Here is a 19,634-nt window from a genome sequence, read left to right on the forward strand (position 1 = left end):
TCCCCTGCTCTCTCCCCATGGTGTCTGCGCTGGTGCTCGCTCCCCCACTGGAGCTCTCTACTCTAACCCCATTCCCCTGCTCTCTCCCCATGGTGTCTGCGCTGGTGCTCGCTCCCCCACTGGAGCTCTCTACTCTAACCCCATTCCCCTGCTCTCTCCCCATGGTGTCTGTGCTGGTGCTCGCTCCCCCACTGGAGCTCTCTACTCTAACCCCATTCCCCTGCTCTCTCCCCATGGTGTCTGTGCTGGTGCTCGCTCCCCCACTGGAGCTCTCTACTCTAACCCCATTGCCCTGCTCTCTCCCCATGGCATCTGTGCTGGTTCTCGCTCACAGTCCTCCTGATGTGAAAGGTGCTGTGTCAAATGCGAGCCTTATTATTTATTATTAATATTATTTTCTCAGAAACTCAGGTTATTACAGAGACTCTTTCGGATGAAGGGAGGGGAGGTTTCTCCACGTCCATGGATGGTGGTGTACCTCAGTCTTGGCCTCTATCAGGGCCAGGCTCTACCAGCCCAGCGGGAACACCCTCTAAGTGGCAACACAGTAAGCAAATTCACACTGTTTTATTGTGCTTCCCAAATGCCAAACAGCTGTGAGTCTCAGACAGTCCAGTGGCTTCACTGATTCACATCCCCTGGGCTACACGTGCTCTCACTCCCTCCTGAGGAGAGAAACAGCTTCTTCTGGGCCTTATCCCAGCAAGAGAGAGCTCCAGTGGGGGAGCGAGCACCAGCACAGACACCATGGGGAGAGAGCAGGGGAATGGGGTTAGAGTAGAGAGCTCCAGTGGGGGAGCGAACACCAGCACAGACACCATGGGGAGAGAGCAGGGGAATGGGGTTAGAGTAGAGAGCTCCAGTGGGGGAGCGAGCACCAGCACAGACACCATGGGGAGAGAGCAGGGGAATGGGGTTAGAGTAGAGAGCTCCAGTGGGGGAGCGAGCACCAGCACAGACACCATGGGGAGAGAGCAGGGGAATGGGGTTAGAGTAGAGAGCTCCAGTGGGGGAGCGAGCACCAGCACAGACACCATGGGGAGAGAGCAGGGGAATGGGGTTAGAGTAGAGAGCTCCAGTGGGGGAGCGAGCACCAGCGCAGACACCATGGGGAGAGAGCAGGGGAATGGGGTTAGAGTAGAGAGCTCCAGTGGGGGAGTGAGCACCAACTTGCTCGGGGGGGTATTGCACTTTCAGTGGTGACGTACTTTGGATGATACGTTAAACCGAGGTCCCACTGTTCAGGTGGATGTTAAAGTTCCCACGGCACTATTCAAAAAGAGAAGGGAGTTTCTCTCTCCCGGTGTCCTGGCCAACAATCCCCCAAATAAAATTGGACACTCACTCTCTGGCTGTTTGTGGGACACTGCTGTTTTTCGCCCACAAAATACGTAGTTTCCAGGATAACCTGTGAAGCACTTTATGACGTCTCAATGACGTGATATGGTGCTACGGGCAAGGAGTGTTGTAACGTAGTGATTAGAGCACTCACTTCGCAAGCGATTGGACCTGAGTGCGATCCCTGGACAGGGCAAAAGCTTAGGCACATTTCCTTACCCCACACTCCTCTGTTTACCCAACAGTAAGTAGGAGCCCAGTTATTGGTTGAATGGCAAATCCGGGGGTAATAATCCGGGGGTTAGCAAGCGTCCTTCAGACGCTATCCTGCACGGAGGGTGTTATGTAAGTGCAAGTTGTTGTGTTGTTGTTGTTGTTGTTGCTGTGTTTCGCCCACAAAACACGCTGTCAATTCACATGACTGCACAAGCAGTCAGCACGGGACAGAGAGTTAAGCCTAACCGTTGCCTCACAAACATATTACACAAGCCTTGTCGACAGCTCGAGCAATTTATTTGCTGAGTAACTTCAGGATTTCCACTTGGGGTGGGCAGGGGTGTGTGCGTGTGTGTGTGTGTGCTGTGTGTGTTGGGGTGGGGGGGTGAGGGGGTGGAATTGAAATTACGCTCGTTGCGAAATGGATGCGAGACAGAAAGTTGCATGGCGCTGAGTTGAGGGAATAATTATCGATTTGACCTTAAAGTTCTTTATTCGTGTGAGAAACCCAGCAATCTTGGAGTCTTTGCCAATAAACCAAGCGAAGGAAACATTACATCATAGAGTTTTAGAGCTTAAAGCGCAGGAGGAGGCCATTCGGCCCTTCATGTCTGTCTTATTTCTGCGCCAATTCCTGCCCTACACCCCCGCCCCCCCACCATCCCCACTGGAGCTCTCTACTCTAATCCCCATTCCCCTGCTCTTTCCCCATCGTGTCTGTGCTGGTGCTCGCTCTCTCCACTCAAATCCAATTCCCCTGCTCTTCTGAATCTTGATTGTACAATTACTCATTAAATTCCCCTTCCACACGGTGGAATTAGAAACTTATATTCCGCTGCAATATACTGGGCTCAGTGGGTGGTTTGTTCTTAGCTGTGATAATTTTCCGTGTAGCGCAGAAAGAAAACACTCTAAGCTATGTGGTATTTCAGAAAGGAATAACTCCTGGTATCAAAACCCACCCTTGATTCGTGGTAATGGAACAGGACTTTGCTGTAAATTCTTCGTCAGTGAAATCACATTCACATTATCCTTTTTTCCACAATTTTCACATTGGGTCAAAGACGTCAGCAGGTTTCAATGTGCTGTGTAAGTTATTCTGACCAGCACGTCAGCTTGGCTCGGTCACTAGCTCTCGGCTCTCCAGGTCAGAGGGTTATATTATAATAATAATAACCCTTACATTTGATATAGCGCCTTATCACGTCATTGAGACGTATCAAAGCTCTTCACAGAATATACTGCAAAATGAATTGACTGCATATTTTGCGGGCAATTACACGCAGCAGAGTCCCACAAACAGTCGTGGATTGACTGACGAAATTATTATAATTTCTTTTGAGGGATTATTACCCCTGGAAAAGCCAAGCGACTAACAGCAGGGTTCCTACTTACTGCTAGGCAAATAAAGGTGTATGGAGTAAGGAAACTTGCCAGAACTGGCTGGGAGACATAAAGCAGAGAGTGGTGGTGAACAGTTGTTTTTCTGACTGGAGGGAAGTGTACAGTGGTGTACCCCAGGGGTTGGTTTTGGGGCCACTGCTGTTGTTGATCTATATAAATGACCTGGACTTGGGTATAGGGAGTACAACTTAATAATAATAATAATAATAATAATCCTTGCATTTGATATAGCGCTTTTCACGTCGGGAGGACGTCCCAAAGCGCTTCACAGAATATACTGTAAAGTGAATTGACTGTATATTTGTGGCGAACGCGGCAGCCAATTGCGCACAGCAATGTCCACAAACAGTCGTAGATTGAAAATGACCAATTTATTATTGTTTTGGTTTTTGGAGGGATTATTATTAGGCTCTGTGTGGAGTAAGGAAACTTGCCCAAGGTTTCGCCCTCTGCCTGGAATTGAACTCAGGTCTCTCGCTTGCAAAGCGAGTGCTCTAACCACTGAGCTACAGGACTTTCAAGTTTGCAGATGATACTAAGCTGGAAACGTAGTAAACAGTGAGGAGGATAGTAACCGACTGCAACAACAACAACAACAAGATTCCATTTATAAAGCGCCTTTCACGTCAGGAGGACGTCCCAAGGCGCTGCACAGTTGGGTCAGGACCCGAGCAGTGGGAAATGGTCAGGGTGAGGGGAGGGAAGGGAGGGAGCGAGGAGGGGGGAAATGGTCAGGGTGAGGGGAGGGAAGGGAGGGAGTGAGGAGGGGGAAGAGAGTCGAGAGGGGAGCTGAAGGCTCGGTCAAAGAGAAAGGTCTTGAGACCGGCCTTGAAGGAGGAGAGGGAGGAGGCGGTGAAGGCACTGGGGGATGGAGTTCCAGAGCCTCGGGGCTGAGAGGCTGAAAGCCCGACCACCAATGGTAGGGCGGTTGGGGCGGGGGATGTGGAGCAGACCGGAGCCAGAGGAACGGAGGGTACGGGCAGGTAGGTAGGGGGATAGTAGGTTGGAGAGGTAGGAGGGAGCGAGGCCGTGAATGGCCTTGTAGGTGAGGGTGAGGATCTTGAAATCAATCCTCTGGGGGATGGGGAGCCAGTGGAGGCGAGCGAGGGTGGGAGTGATGTGGTCGCGAAGCCTGGTGCGGGACAGTACACGAGCTGCAGAGTTCTGGATGACCTGCAGTGTGGAGGGAGGTGGCGGGAAGGCCGCGAGGAGAGAGTTCCCATAGTCCAGCCTTGAGGTGACAAAGGCGTGAACCAGGGTTTCAGCAGCGTGAGGGGTGAGGTAATGGCGTAGTCTAGCGATGTCCGGAGGTGATGGAAGGCGGTGCCAGTTGTGGTGCGGATGTGAGGGAGAAAGGACAGCTCAGGGTCGAACAAAACGCCGAGGTTCCTGATGGCTTTGAGAGGTGGAGAGTGCAGCCTTGGATGCTGATGGTGTCGGCGCCTGAGGTGCTGACTGCAAGAGGACATAGACAGACTGGTAACACGGGCAGACACGTGGCAGAGGAAGTTTAATGTGGAGAAATGTGAATTGATGCATTTTGGGAGGAAGAATGAGGAGAGGCAATATAAGCTGATGGTACAATCTTAAAGGGGGGAAGGAACAGAGAGACCTGGGGGTTCATATCAGTAAATCTTTGGAGGTGACAGGACAGGGAGATAAAGCTGTTAAAAAAGCATACGGGACACTGGGCTTTATAAATAGGGCCATAGAATACAAACGTCAGGAAGTTATGATGAACCTTTATATAAAACACTGGTTAGGCCTCAGCGAGAGACTGTGTTCAGTTCTGGGCCCCACACTTTAGGATTGATGTCAAGGCATTGGGGAGGGTACAAAGGAGATTGAGGGACTTCAGTTATCAGGAGAGGCCGGAGAAACCGGGATTATTCTCCTTGTACCAGAGAAGGTTAGAGGAGACTTAATAATTTTCAAAATTATGAGGGGATTCGATAGGGTGAACAAGGAGAAACTATTTCCACTGGCGGGTGGGTCGGTAACCCGAGGACACCGAATTAAAATAGTTGTTAAAAGAAACAGATGGGAGGTGAGGAGAAATGTTTTCACACAGTGAGTTGTTGGGATCTGGAATGCATTGCCTGAAAGGCCGGTGGAAGCCGATTCAATAACAGCTTTTAAGAGAGAAGTAGATAATTATTTGGGGAGGACAAGTTTGCAGGGCTATGGGGAGAGAGCGGGGGAGTGGGATTGAATTGGAAAGCTCTTTTCAAAGAGCCGGCACAGACGCGATGGGCTGAATGCCCTCCTTTGGTGCTGTATTATTCTAGGAATCTAGGAATCTATAAAAGATCTGCTATGATCGAGTAAATCTCCTGATGTGAAAGGCGCTGTATCAAATGCAAGGATTATAATTATTATGTTTATTATCACACACAAGGTCCCACAGTCAGTTTAGGATTGAAGGAATGAGGGAGAAGGAAACGAGAGAGAGAGAGAAAATACATAATGTCCTCTTGCAGTGCCAACATGCCAACGAGGGTGACGCATTGGAAAATACGCAATAGACCGTGTGTGAAAAAAAAAACCTAAATAATCGTAAACAAACAATCTCTCTCAACCTACTCCCTGGCCGAAAAACATGTTGCAATTCTGCATGGTGATGGCTATAATGAGGCACCAGTTGGAAACTTGGCAAAGACATGAAAATTTAGCCTCTGATCGCTTCCCAGCGCAGTGAGAGATCTCAACTGTTCGTAGTGTTGTGTTTCTTCGCTAAGTGTAAGATTTCTCAAAGGTTTTCTCAATGTGCACACTCTCACGCCCACTCATGCTCACTCGTACATCTGCCACACCGCCCCACACGCAGTCGCACGTACCTACTCGCACGAAGCACGTGCTCACACGCAAGCATGTACTCATGCACGCTCACACGCATGATACACATTCACACAAGCACTTGACTCCATACACTGACACTCTCACACTACCTCCCTTACTGCAGTTAGCACTGAGTCCTGTAGCGTATTGGTTAGAGAGCTCGCCTCGCAAGCAAGAGGACCTGGGTTTGATTCCTGGGTGGGATGAAACCTTAGGCAAGTTTCCTTACTCCACACGTCTCTGTTTACCCGGCAGTAAGTAGGAACCTGGTTGTTAGTCGATTGGCGGATTGCTTTTCCAGGGGTAATAATCCCTTCAAAATATAAATAAATAAAGAAATTGCCACTCAATCCACCACTGGTTGTGGGACACTGCTGAGCGCAATTGGCTGCCGTGTTTCTCCCACAAACTATACAGTCACTACACTTTACAGTATATTCTGTGAAGCCCTTTGAGATGTCCGTTTCATTGTCGTGATAAGGCGCTATATGAAATGCAAGGATTATTATTATTACTATTATTAACAAGGTCCTGTCTGTGCCGGTTCAGGTAGATGTTAAAGATCCTTGGGTGCTATTCGAAGAGAGAAGAGATTTTCTCTCTCCCAGTGTCCTGGCCAACAATCCTCCAAATAAAATTCAACATCCATTTTATGGCTGTTTGCGGGATGTTGCTGTGTGCAAATTGCCCACCAAAAACACAGGCCAGAAAGATTTCTTCTCCCAGAGTGATGGAGAATGTGCTGCCCAGGGTATCTAATGGGATGTTTAAAAGGGACTTAGAATGATGTTTAATACCTGTAGGATAAGGAAATTGAGGTTTTGGGGGAAGAAACAACAACAACAACAAGATTCCATTTATAGAGCGCCCTTCACGTCGGAAGGACGTCCCAAGGCGCTGTACAGTTCGGTCGGGACGCGAGCAGGGGGGAAATGGTCAGGGTGAGGGGAGGGAAGGGAGGGAGCGAGGAGGGGGTAGAGAGTCGAGAGGGGAGCTGAAGGCACGGTCAAAAAGAAAGGTCTTGAGACCGGCCTTGAAGGAGGAAAGGGAGGAGGTGGCGAAGGCACTGGGGGTTGGAGTTCCAGATCCTCCGGGGTGAGAGGCTGAAGGCCCGGCCACCGATGGTAGGGCGGTTGGGGCAGGGGGGTCTGGAGCAGACCGGAGCCAGAGGAACGGAGGGTACGGGCAGGTAAGTAGGGGGATAGTAGGTCGGAGAGGTAGGAGAGGGAGCGAGGCCGTGAATGGCCTTGTAGGTGAGGATGAGGATCTTGAAATCGATCCTCTGGGGGATCTTGGAAAACCAAAGATTTGGGATTAGGTAATAATAATAATAATCCTTACATTTTATCACATTGTCAAAATCTCACACAATCTAAAGCCAAGCCAAAGCCCTAATGGATAGTATGGTCCTAGCTGGATAAGCAGCGAGAAAGCTTGCCAGACAAGGCTCTCAAAGGCAAGCTATGCTGCTTAGACTCCAGCAATTAACCCAACGCACACTCTGTGGTCCTCAGGCCTCAGCTCTTGCTAATTGTGGAGTCCTGTAGCTCAGTGGTTAGAGCACTCGCTTTGCAAGTGAGAGACCTGAGTTCAATCCCAGGCAGAGGGCGAAACCTCGGGCAAGGCTCTCCACACAGAGCCTAATAATAATCCCTCCAAAAAAAAACAAAGCAATAATAAATTGGTCATTTTCAATCTACGACTGTTTGTGGGACATTGCTGTGCGCAATTGGCTGCCGCGTTCGCCCACAAATATACAGTCAATTCACTTTACAGTGTGTTCTGTGAAGCGCTTTGGGACGTCCTCCTGATTTGAAAAGCGCTATATCAAATGCAAGGATTATTATTATTATTATTATTATTATAATTTGCACTCAAATTCCCCTGGAAAGGGGAGGGGGAAGAGGAGAGATTAGCACACTCGACTCCAGAGAAACAGGAATTTCTAATCACGTGTTAAACTCTCAGTCTTTTGGAGGCTCTTTCTCACAGCGGTGGCTTTGAGTGCGCAACAGCCACCTGGCTAACCCCAAAACATTTCCCTCATATAAATAATAATAATATAATAATATTCCTTGCATTTTAATATAATGCCTGATCATGTTGGGAGGACATCTCAAAGCGCTTTGCAGGATTTTACTGTAAAGTGTAGTGACTGTGTATTTGTCTCTTCAACCGTGCCTTCACCTCCCCTCTCAACTCTCTACCCCCTCCTCGCTCCCTCCCTTCCCTGCCCTCAAGCTGACCAGTTCCCCGCTGCTCGGGTCCTGACCCAACTGTCCAGCGCTTGGGACGTCCTCCCGACGTGAAAGGCGCTCTACAAATGCAATCTTGTTGTTGTTGTTGTTGTTGTTGTTGTAGGTGAGCGCAGCAAGCCAATTTACACACAACAAAGTCCCACAAATAGCCATGGAGTGAGCGACCCATTTTATTTGGGGAACTGTTGGCCAGGATACCGGGAGAGGGAAACTCCCTTCTTTTTTCACATAGTGCCCTGGGATCTTGAACGCCAACCCGAACAGGCAGATGGAACCTCGGTTTAACGTCCCATCTGAAGGACGGCACCTTTGACAATGCAACGCACCCCCAGCGCTGCACTGGATGGTCAAGTTAGATTATGTGATTCCAAGTCCTGATGTGGGGGCTTCAACCCACAACCTTCTGACTCAGAGATGAAAGTGCTACAACTGAACTCGACTGACACAGATTGCCATTTAGGTTGTTCTCAAGGACTCTGAGATGTCCTCCTATGTGACGGGTAGTGTTGTTGCTGTTATTGTAGCCTTACTTGGAGATGTGGAGATGTGGAGATGAAGAAATATTTTGCACAGCAGGCGGCGAATTGGTCCAAGTAAATTGCTTTCCCTGGCAGAGACATGAAGGGGCTGGCTACAAGTGTTGACTGGTAACTGTCCCCAGGGGTAACAGAAAGAGACAGAGACAGAGAGACATGTTGCTCTTTCAGCCCGAATCCTGTGCTGGAGATTGATGGCCGGTAAGATCTTTTGCAGCTGCGTTGACATCCAACAGAGCAGAAATTCCCCAAATACGGCAAAGTCATGAGCAGCGCGTCCGATTCATTGTAACACACAGAGAGGCTCGGCCGCAGGAATAGAAGTAGGTCAATCACCCCATCTCTACAGGAGTCCGTTCACCTCATGCCTTTCTAGATGAAGTCCTGTAGCTCAGTGGTTAGAGCACTCGCCTCGCAAGCGAGAGGACCCGGGTTCGATTCGCGGGCAGGATGAAACCTTAGGCAAGTTTCCTTATTCCAAATGCCTCTGTTTACCTAGCAGTAAGTAGGACCCCAGTTGTTAGCCGATTGGCGGATCCGTTTCCAGGGTTAATAATCCCTCCAAAAATAAATTGGTCACTCAATCCATGACCTTTTTTTGGGACATTGCCGTGCGCAGTTGGCTGCTGTGTTTCGCAATACATTCCGTGAAGCCCAACGACGTGATAAGGCGCTATATCAAACACAAGGATTATTATTATTTTTATTATTAATTCAAGACCCATCCTGGTGGGCGGGGTGCTTGAACCCACAACCTCCTGACTCAGAGGCGGGAGTGCTACAGAGTGCGCCGGGCTGACACAGCGAGGATGCAAAATGCCAATTTTTTTCTCCTTTCTTTCTTAAATCCTTCACAACAGGCCCACATTCAGCTCGTGTTTCAAGAAGTTAATTAATGCAAGGTCTTGAAGTGACAGCACTTTACACCTTGATTTACAGATTGAGAGTTTGTATGACGTTGTTAGTCGTAAATACCAGGAACAAATTGTCCGGGACAATGATATTGGAATGTGATTGAGGACTCGCTGACTCCCTTGGCCATGGGAGACTTTCTCCATGTTGTTGTGGAATCAGTATTTTGAGCCTGTAAGTAAATTTGACAATCATGAATTGCCAAACTGGCTCAGTTGCTAGCACTTGCGCCTCAGTTGCTAGCACTCGCGCCTAGAAGGTTGTAGGTTCAAGCCCCACGTCAGGATTTGAACTCACATGGTCTAAGGTGACTTCAATGGCAGAACTCTGTATTTCAGAGGTGCCCTCATTTGGATGAGATGCTAAACCGAGGTCCTGTGTGCCTGCTCAGGTGGACATTAAAGATCCAACGGCATTATTCGACAAAGATCCCAGTATCTTTGCCAAGAATCCCCCAAATGAAACTGGTCATTTGTTTTATAACTGTTTGTGCGATATTACTGTGTGCAATTAGGCTGCCTACAAATACACAGTCAATCCACTTTACAATATATTTGGTGAAGCGCTTTTAGACACCTCAACAATGTGATAAGGCGTTGTATCAAATGTAAAGATGATTATTTTTATGAGTAAACTTAAGTCCTGCTCTTTGGAGACGATTAAACATCAATGTGTAAAGTCGTGGCTGTTCGCGGATTATTGCTGTGCACAAATTGGCTGCTGTGTTTCTCCCACAAAATCCACACGGTCACATCACTTTACAGTATATTCTGTGTGGTGAATTTCAGACGTTTCAATGACATGGTCAGGTGTGATGTCAAATGCAAGGATTATCATTATTATTTAATGCTTTAAAAAGGATGAGATGTTAAACTGAAGTCTTGTCTGCCTTCAGATCCCACGGAAAGCGAAGGGAGTTTCTCTCTACTGGTTTCCTGGCCAACAATACCCCAGATAATCGTTGATAAAATGCCACATAAGAGACTTGTAAGCAAAATAGAAGCCCACAGTATTAAAGGGACAGTGGCAGCGGATACCGGACTGGCGGGGAGAAAGAAAGCAGAGAGTGGTGGTGAACGGTTGTTTTTCTGACTGAAGGGAAGTGTGCAGTGGTGTCCTCCGGGGGTCAGTACTGGGACCACTGCTGTTGTTGATCTATATAAATGACCTGGACTTGGGTATAGGGAGTACAATTTCCAAGTTTGCCGATGATACTAAGCTGGAAAAGTAGTAAACAGTGAGGAGGATAGTAACCGACTGCAAATGGCCATAAACAGACTGGTAACACGGGCAGACACGTGGCAGATGAAGTTTTATGTGGAGAAATGCAAAGTGATGTATTTTGGGAGGAAGAATGAGGAGAGGCAATATAAGCTGATGGTACAATCTTAAAGAGGTGAAGGAACAGAGAGACCTGAGGGGTCATATCAGTAAATCTTTGAAGGTGGCCGGACAGGGAGATACAGCTGTTAAAAAAAGCATTCGGGATACTCGGCTTTATAAATAGGGCATAGAATACAAACGTCAGGAAGTTATGATGAACCTTTATATAAAACACTGGTGAGGCCTCAGCGAGAGACTGTGTTCAGTTCTGGGCCCCACACTTTAGGAAGGATGTCAGGGCATTGGGGAGGGTGCAAAGGAGATTTCCCAGGATGGTACCAGGAATGAGGGACTTCAGTGATCAGGAGAGGCCGGAGAAGCCGGGATTATTCTCCTTGGAGCAGAGAAGGTTAAGAAGAGACTCGATAGAAGTTTTCAAAATTATGAGTGGATTCGATACAGTGAACAAGGAGAAACTATTTCCACAGGAGGGCGGGTCGGTAACCCAAGGGCACCGAATTAAAATAGAATCAAAGAATCATCCAGCACAGAAAGAGGCCATTCTGCCCATCGCATCTGCACTGGCTCCTAAAAGAGCAATCCAACTCAATCCCACTGGCCCGCTTTCTCTCCACAGCCCTGCAATCCTGTCCTCCCCAAATACCCATCTACTTCCTTCTTAATAGTTGTTATTGAATCGGCTTCCACCGCCCTTTTCAGGTAATGCATTCCAGATCCAAACAACTCGACGGGTGAAATATATTTTCCGAACCTCCCTTCTGTTTCTTTAAACAATTAACTTACATCGGTGTCCTCGGGTTACTGACCCACCCGCCAGCGGAAACAGTTTCTCCCGGTTCAACCTATCAAATCCTCTCATGATCTTGAAAACCTCTATTAGATCCCTCTTAATCTTCTCTGCTTTAGGGAGAATAATCCTAGTTTCACTAACCTCTCCTCATAACTAAGGTCCTTCATCCCTGGTACCATCCTGGTAAACCTCCTTTGCACTCTCTCCAATGCCCGAACATCTTTCCTAAAGTGCGGTGCCCAGAACTGAACACAGTCTCCAACTGAGGCCTAACCAATGTTTTACAAAAATTCATGATAATCTGCTGACTTTTGAATTCTATGTCCCTATTTATAAAACCTAGTATCCCGTATGCTTTTTTAAATAGTTGTTAAAAGAAACAGTGGGGAGGTGAGGAGATATTTTTCCACACAGCGAGTTGTTGGGATCTGGAATACATTGCCTGAAAGGCCGGTGGAAGCCGATTGAATAACAACATTTAAGAGAGTAGTAGATAATTATTTGGGGAGGACAAGTTTGCAGGGCTATGGGGAGAGAGCGGGGGAGTGGGATTGAATTGGATAGGTCTTTCAAAGAGCTGGGACAGACATGATGGGTAGAATGGCCTCATTCGGTGCTGTATAATTCTATGATAACAATGCCCCTCACATATGGTCGCATCCCAGAGCCCAGTCAGAAACAGATGAAACTTTTGTGAGATATTGCTATGAGAAAACTGTGTTCGCCTACAAAACATACAGTCACTATGCTTTATACTATATCCTGCACTGGTTATAATGAGATACATCTGTACTTTTCAAAGTCGTCTATTTTACTAGCGACCTCGTCCCTTAACCTGTGACTCAGTTGACCTTTCACCTTACTAGAATTCAAAATATGTGGCTGAAAATGATGGTCAAGATTAATTGGGAAAGGGAAGTGGGGGAAATAGAAGGCGAAGAGAGTTTAGTTTTGAATAAAGAGATTTAAAGTCTATCGGCATAAATGGATTCCTTGTAGTGTAGTGGTTAGAGCACTCGCCTCGCAAGCGAGAGGACCCTAGTTCGATTCCTGGGCAAGAAGGTACCTTAGGCAAGTTTCCTTACTCTACACATCTCTGTTTATCTCTGGTTATCAGTAAGTTGGACCTGGTTGTTAGTCGATTGCCGGATTGCTTTCCGAGTGTAAAAATAATAATGACAATGATAAATTGGTTACTCAATCCTTGACTGTTTTTTGGACACTGCTGTGTGCGTTTGGCTGCTGTGTTTCGCCCACAAAATACAGTCAATTCACTTTCTGTGAAGTGCTTTGAGACGTCTCGAAGACATGATAATGTGTTGTATCAAATGCAAGGATTATTATTATTATAGAGTAGAGAGCTCCAGTGGGGGAACGAGCATCAGCACAGACACGATGGGGGAGAGAGCAGGGGAATGGGATTAGATGCAAGCGTCCAGCTGTGTGTATAGCAAGGTCACCCTACCCATTAGGGCTTTGGCTTACAGCGTTAACAGGAGCTGAGTGCGAACAATCCCAATCCCCTGTGACCTCCCTGTCCAAGCCCTATTGACGAACCAAGCTGTCTAGTCTGTCATCAGCTGACAGATGAGGTGTTAGTTTAACATCTGACCCAACGGAAGTGTCAGCCCAGTCTGTGAGCTCAAGTCCCTCATCGTGGGACCTTCAACCTTCCAACCCTCAGCTGAAATCTCAACCAACTGAACCAAGGTTTGACACACATATCAAAGCAATGAACAGCGAATGCCAAGAAACACATGGCAATAAATGGATTATTATTATTATTAATAATAACAATAATGCGAGCATAGTTCGTGTAGTTATCGGTGCCACTGGGACTGTTAGCAACAATAATCCTTGGATTTGATAAAGCGCCTTATCACGTCTTCAACACATTTCAAAGGGCTTCACGGGAAATCGTGTGAAGTGAATTGATTTGTGGTAATAAGATTATTCAGAATTGTCTTGACAGAATACCCGCTGAACAACATATCAACCTCCTGCAGAAAGTAGCTGTTTTAGGAAGCTCAAATATATTAAGAAAAGTAATATCGATTCTTATATAAAGTGTCAGTGGACTTGGCCTGGCGAACCATCACTACACAACACTTAGAAACTACCTCTGCAGAGTCATTTAAATTGTACTCACGTAATAATATTGTAATAATAGTCATTATAATTCTTATACTTGATACACTACATTTCACATTGGAAGGACGCCTCAAAATGTTTGAAGGGATTTACTGTAAAGTGTAGTAACCGTGAATTTTGGTGAACGCAACAGCCATCTTGAGCTCACAGACATTCCAAGGCAGTGCTATGGGTGTGGGGGGTGGTGGGGGTGGGGGTGAAGCGTGTTGGGATGTCCTTCCAACGTGAAAGCAGCTATATCAAAAGCGAGTATTACTGTTGTTGATTGTAGTGAAAGGGTTCATTGGCACTGTGGGCCAGAGGGTGAAAGGTTAGTTATCCGCACTTTAAGCTTCACTGTTGTTTATTCTCTCCTGATCTTCACTACATTGAGACACTTCCCCACTGCTGCCTCTGTCGTTATTTTAAATGACAAATTAATACGTAGAACGTACAGCGCTTATAATGGTGTCCTTAGTTATTTCACTCACCATATTCTGGGGTCACTTAAAATTCTTGCAAGGTTCTCTAAGAATAAGGGGGCTTGAAGAGATGTGGTGATAAGGCAAGGCAGAGGTGTGCAGTCCCGTAGTGTGGTGGTTACAGCTCTCGCCTCACAAGCGAGAGGACCTCGCTCCAGGGCGGAGAGAAACCTTAGGCAAGTTTCGTTACCCCACACGCCTCTGTTTACCCAGCAGTAAGTAGGAACCCGGTTGTTAGTCGATTGGCGGATCCCTTTCTGGGGTTAATAATCATTTCAACATTAAAAAAAAGTAATAATGGTCATTTCTATGCGCGACTGTTTGTGAGACACTGCTGTGCGGAATTGGCTGCCACGTTTCACCCATAAAATATACAGTCAATTCACTTGACAGGATCAACACAATCTTCTTCAACCATCGCTTCAGGCAACGATTACACCAACTCACTACCCTCTGAAGACCTTCCTCTTCGACCGCGCTGACGGATACCTCCTTCCCTCCTCCCGGCTCGGTGTCGGGTTCTGCCACTGTCAAGCACTCTGAAATGCTTCCCGGGGTGAAGGACGCTATATAAATGCAAGTTGTTGTTGTGCATTCTGTGAAGTGCTTTGAGACGTCTCAACGACGTGATACAGAGATCTATCATATGCGAGGATTATTATCATTATTATTATATAAATCCACGTTGTTGGTATTGAGTTAGGAATAAAGAATCATCTGTAAGAGTCATTGAATCCTAAGAAAACATTGCAGATCGCTTCCTCTCCCCTCCTCCCTACTCCTCACCCCTCGCCCTGGAAGAACACAAGGTACTAGATAACTGTGGAGGAATTCTGGAGCACCTGGGAATGTCATTCTCTCTGTTCCGAGCATTGACTCTGGAATGTTATTGCACTGAGCTCTTCCTTTTATATTTCACAATGTTTATAACATTTCGTCCACAAAATACACAGTCAATCCGCTTCACAATATATCTTGTGAAGTGCTTTGAGTCGTCTCAATGACATAAGGTGCTATATCAAATGGAAAGATTATTATTATTTCTTCTTATTTTTCTGCCCCTCCCCACTCTCTCTTTCTCTCTCTCTTCTCTTCTGCTCTTCCAAAATCACTGCAGTCCCTGGCAATGTCACTGACTCAGTGAGAAACATAGAGACTTACAGCACAGGTGAAAGCCAGCATTTGGCACATCTCGTCCCAACATTTCAAACAACAACAAATTACATTACAATAATAATAATAATCCGTGTAATTGGTAAAGCGACTTATCACATCGTTGAGACATCTCAAAGCGCTTCACAGGATATACTGTAAAGTGAATTGACAGTGTATTTTGTGGGCAAAATGTGGCAGCCAATTACACAAGGCAATATCCCACAAACAGTCGTGGATTGAGTGACCCAATTTTTTTTATGTGGCGGGATTATTACCCCTGGAAAGCGATCTGCCAATCGACTAACAACCAGGTTCCTACTTACTACCAAATAAACAGAGGCGTGTGCAGTAATGAAACTTGCCTAAAGTTTTGCCCTGCCCAGGAATGGAACCAGAGTCCTCTCGCTTTCGAGGCGAGTGCTCTAACCACAACTCTATGGGACTCTGTTTGATATAATGTAGTGCCTTTCACTTCGGAACGACATCCCAAGGCCCTGGACAGTCAAGGATTGGGACTCGAGCTGAGGGTTGGGATCGGGAGTGGTGGAGGGCAGGGAGGGTGGGGGTTATGAGGGTGGCTGAAGGCGCAGTCGAAGAGGAGGGTCTTGAGACGGGCCCTGAAGGAGGCAAGGGAAGGGGGCGAGGCGAAGGGACTGTATGATGGAGTTTCAAAGGGTGGGGACAGAGAGACTGAAGGCCTGACCACCGATGGTGGGGGGCAGGTTAGGGCATGTGAAGTAGGCTAGAGTCTTAAAATGCTCTGTGCTGGGCGAGGGGTGGAAGAGAAGGATCTGGGGGTGGGGGGACGTCTCAAAACTGAGTTGAAGAAGTAATTTTTTTCGAGCATTTTGTAAATACAAAAATAAAGTGTCTCCCAATGGTGGAGCCTGACACCGAGCTGGTGGGGAGGGAGGAGGTGACCGTAAGCACAGTTGAAGAGGAAGGTCGTGGATTGAGTGACCTAAAAGAGGGGAAGGAGGGGACAAGGTGGAGGGCATTGAGGGAGAGAGTTCCAAAGCTTCGGGCAGTAGTGGCTGAAATCATGGCCACCGTTGGTGGAGCGGAGGGGACGAGGGACAAGTAGGAGGCTGGAGCCAGTCGAGAGGAGGCAGCAGATAGTGGAGTGGGGAGAAAGCAGGTCAGAAAGGTAGGGAAGTGTCAGGCTTGAAGGGATTTGCAGATGAGTGAGACAATCTTGAAATTGTTCTGTGATAGGGAGCCAGTGGAGTCCGGCGAGCACTGGTGTAATGTGATGTGATGGTTAACATCTCATTCGAAGGCCAAATGTTTCTGAAAGAGATTAGTTCAGACTAGACTGCTAAACGATGGAACAGAAGCAGTGATCAGTGATATGTTTGTTCGCTGGCTCAGTCCCACCGGAACCAATTTCATTTCTGCTCTTCCCAGTTTTCGTGTCTCTCCAAGGACCTGAATCTCAACTCAGCCTCGGCCTCTTTTGAAATCCGTCTGAAAACCTACCTCTTTGACAGCGTCTTTAGCCAATTCCTCTCTAATACCACCCCTCCCAATCACACACACACACACATACACACACACACACACACAAAACAACAAATTACATTTACGCAGAGCCTTTCATGTTCGAAGGTGCTGGACAGTCAAAGGTTTGGACCTGAGCGAGGGGTTGGGATCAGAGAGGGTGGAGGGCAGGGAGGGTGGGGATAGGGCACACACACCACCCCCTTTAGCCGTCACCCACCCCAGCTTGTCACTCCATCACTGTAAAGTACTTTGTCTGTAAAGCTCAGATGTCCAGAGGGCATCAGTTTGAGTTAGTTAGTAAACGAGCACATGAGGAGGTTAGGAGAATGTTTTCACACACACAGAGTGGTGAGGATATGTAATGCATTGCATTCCATATCCTCCATATTGACCAGTGGTGGTCAAGGCAGAATCCAGATTATCTTTCTAAATGGACTAGATCGTATCTAAAAAGGAGTAAACTACAGGAATATGGGGAAATAGGCAAGTAAAATAATAATAATTATCATTATCATTGCATTTTATATAGCACCTTATCAATATCGTTTAGACATCTCAAAGCACCTCACAGAATACACTGCAAAATGGAGTGACTGTATTTTGTGGGCGAAACGTGGCAGCCATATACGCACAGCGGTGTCCCACAAACAATCGTGGATTAAGTGATCAAATATGTTTCTTTGGAGGGATTGTTACCCCAGGAAAAGTGACCCGCCAATCGAGTAACAATCGGGTTCCTACTTACCGCTAGGTAAACAGAGGTGCGTGGAGTAAGGAAACTTGCCTAAGGTTTCATCCTGCCCGGGAATCAAACCCAGGGACTCTCGCTTGCGAGGCGAGTGCTCTAACCACTGTGCTGAAGGATTCCACATACCTTCTGAGTCAGAGGTAGAGAGTGCTGCCAACTGAGCCAGACTAATAATCTTTCCCTTCAAACACTTAGCCAGAGTTCATTTTCAAATGATAAATCTCGGCCTCGACAGCCGTTCATGGCAAAGCGCCCCACTGCGTTTCCTCAAACCTCTGCTTTGACTCTGCCAGTGACAGTCCTGAGCTTACACTTTCATTATTTCCAATTGACCGAATGGCAGGAGTAATTGTTTGCAATTTATCCTGTCAAAACCTTTTGAGATTACAAATTTTCAGAGTCGTACGTCACACACTACAGCTCTCCTGTTCATCGTTCCAGCTCTCTAAAGGATCTACCTCTTTAGTTTCACTCTCACCTCCTTGTACCCTTCAATATTAATAATAATAATAATAATTTGGTCACTCAATCCTCGACTATTTGTGGGACGCTGCTGTGCACATTTGGCTGCTGCGTTTCACCCACAAATATACAGTCAATCCACTTTACAGTATATTCTGTGAAGCGCTTTGCGATGTCTCGAAGATGTGATGAAGTGCTGCATCAAATGCAAGAATTATTATTATTAAACATTAAAAGTGTTGAGTGCAGCCAATTATTTTTCCTAATTCTCTCCCTCGCTGGCCCATGCCTCTCTACCCCTGGTCTGGCAATCAATCTCTCTGCTCTGAGACACTACCTGCTATATAAGTGCAAGTTGTTGTTGCTTTTGTTATTGTTGTTGTCGCCCCTGAACTGGCCTTCTCTCTGCATCTTGTTTGACCTCTTGCTGGTTGGTGCAGTTGATGTAGTAGATATGGATTTTTTTTTCAAAAGGCGTTTGATAAAGTGCCACATAAGAGACTTGTAATCAAAATAGAAGACCACGGAATTAAAGGGACAGTGGCATCATGGATACAGAACTGGATGGGAGACAGAAAGCAGAGAGTAGTGGTGAACGGTTGTCTTTCTGACTGGAGGGAAGTGTGCAGTGATGTCCCCCGGGGGTTAGTATTGGGGCCACTGCTGTTGTTGATCTATATAAATGACCTGGACTTGGGTATAGGGAGATCAATTACCAACTTTGCAGATGATACCAAGTTAGGAAAAGTAGTAAACAGTGAGGAGGATAGTAACTGACTGCAAATGGCCATAGACAGACTGGTAACACGGGCAGACACGTGGCAGATGAAGTTTAATGGGGGAGAAATGCGAATGATGCATTTTGGGAGGAAGAAAGAGGAGAGGCAGAACAGGTTAAGAGGAGACTTCATAGAAGTTACGAGCGGATTCAATAGGGTGAACAAGGAGAAACTGTTCCCACTGGGGGTGGGTCGGTAACCCGAGGACTCCGATTTAAAATAGTTGTTAAAAGAATCAGAGAAGAGGTGAGGAGACATTTTTCCACACTGCAAGTTGTTGGGATCTGGAATGCATGGCCTGAAAGGCCGGTGGAAGCCGATTCGATAACAGCTTTTAAGAGAGAAGTAGATAATTATTTGTGGAGGACAAGTTTGCAGAGCTACGGGGAGAGAGTGGGGGTGTGGGATTGATTTGGAAGCTTTTTTCAAGGAGCCGGCACAGACACGAGGGGCAGAATGGCCTCCTTCTGTGCTGTATAATTCTATGATTCTTATGATTCTATGTTGTGTGAATCTTGGCAATGAGTGTCCGCAGGCTACTTGACTATAGAGGGCATCACAGCTGAGTCTGATCTCTCCACACCTGACTGTCACACATTACAACCAGGTTGAGGTTGTCAATAATAATAATAATAATCCTGACATCTTATTGTGTGTTTTATGAGAGAATGCAGCAATCATTTCATCCACAGCCACGTTACAGAAACAGCTATGATGTGAATGACCAATTTTATTGAGG

General features: G+C 46.8%; 1 long non-coding RNA gene across 1 annotated transcript in view; it reads left to right on the forward strand.

Annotated features, from left to right (window-relative positions):
• Positions 1-8,441: 8,441 nt before the first annotated feature.
• Positions 8,442-19,634, forward strand: part of LOC103187019 — a 97,935-nt gene continuing 86,742 nt past the window's right edge. Inside the window, exon 1 of the long non-coding RNA XR_488838.2 lies at positions 8,442-8,791. This is a non-coding gene — a long non-coding RNA (uncharacterized LOC103187019). The remainder of the gene's footprint in view (positions 8,792-19,634) is intronic.

Source organism: Callorhinchus milii, unplaced genomic scaffold (assembly GCF_018977255.1).
Source record: "Callorhinchus milii isolate IMCB2004 unplaced genomic scaffold, IMCB_Cmil_1.0 Scaffold3, whole genome shotgun sequence".
Lineage (NCBI taxonomy): Eukaryota > Metazoa > Chordata > Chondrichthyes > Chimaeriformes > Callorhinchidae > Callorhinchus > Callorhinchus milii.